This window comes from Micropterus salmoides, unplaced genomic scaffold (genome assembly GCF_014851395.1).
Source record: "Micropterus salmoides isolate LMB-PRFRI ecotype aquatic unplaced genomic scaffold, ASM1485139v1 Ms_hic_scaffold_189, whole genome shotgun sequence".
Lineage (NCBI taxonomy): Eukaryota > Metazoa > Chordata > Actinopteri > Centrarchiformes > Centrarchidae > Micropterus > Micropterus salmoides.
Window position 1 is genome coordinate 11519 of NW_024041028.1, and position 1418 is coordinate 12936.

Below are 1418 nucleotides of genomic sequence, written 5' to 3' on the forward strand. Positions count from 1 at the left end.
GTGTTAAAGCCTAAGGGAATGCTGAGACCTTTAAAGGCATAAACAACTTATGTGGCTATGATGTGTGCTGTCAATGAGGCAAGCAGCTACAAACAGGAAGTCACAACAACATTTAGAAGCAAAAAAAGCAGTAGACAACACCTGTTCAAAACCATGGTATTTTGAAGATATGATATAGTGATGGAGATTAAAAGAATGAGAAGTGAGGCAGAGCTGATGCAGACCTAACACTCTGAAAGACATATTTCCTAAGAACATCACTAGGGTCGTGCACAAGGAAGTGTAGGAGAAGACCACTGGGATGCCTTTTTCTGTACAGAGATACACGTTTAAAGGTGGCACCTCTGTAGGAGAGCTGTGTTTGTTGTTGGCATTACTGCCGTTATTGGACAGCATACAGTGGAGATCAACAACAGAAAGCATATTGAGAGAGAGAGGGATGAGCTGTTACAAAGGTCCCTGTCTGGATTTGAAATCAGGATGTTGTGGTTACATGGAATGTGCTTTACACTGCAGGGAGCCCCAAGACACCCAAGGGGAATTTAAAATAATAATTTAACAATAGAGGACTGGGTGCAATGGGAAGTGAACGGGTATTAGAACTTGAATTAAAAGTAACTAGATTGGTTATTACTTGTAACTGGAAGCAATAAATGAAATCGTGAAATTACAATTTTAGTAAATAAAGATTGCAGAGACTGCTGCTGATACTGGCATTCAGTAGTGGAAAGAAGAACGCATTCACACTGCAACAGATATCTTCACATTGTGTGAGAACCTGCTTCTGAGTAGGTCTGCTGCGATCTCATCTAAATTAGACAAGCAGATAGGTCAGATTTAGGTGCCAGCCACCTTGGCAGTCGAGGCATTAACATCACTCCCTTTGGGCTCAAATAGACACCAGATTAACCACTGGATTGAAAAAGAGCCAAATCTCCAAAGAAGAAAAGTTGCCAAGGTGGCAGTGCTCTTGACGATATTGGACAACAGTGGCTTACTTCCTGTTATATCAGTGTGCTGACTCTTTCTAATCCTTCGCCGAGTTATTGGGTTAGAGATAGCAGACTAACAGGATAGTCCCAGGCTGCAGACACGCCAGCATTAGGAGAGAGAGAGGAGAGGATAAGGTGAGACAGGAGGGAAGATGGGGAAGGACGGGAGAGGGCAAAAAGGATAGAGAGGTAAACAGAACACAAGGACAGATCAGAAAAAGTAAAGACAGGAAGATGGGAAAAGTTAGATAGCAATGCATGAAAACGAAGGGAAAGAAAAGAGGAGTGAATAGGAGGTAGGACGAGGAGAGAAAAACAGGAGGAAAGAAAAGATGGGGTGAATTCAGAAGAAGAAGTAGAAATGTCCAGACAGAAGAAGAAAATGGGGTGTGAGCAAAGTCACGTCCACCTGAACTCATTGCCCCT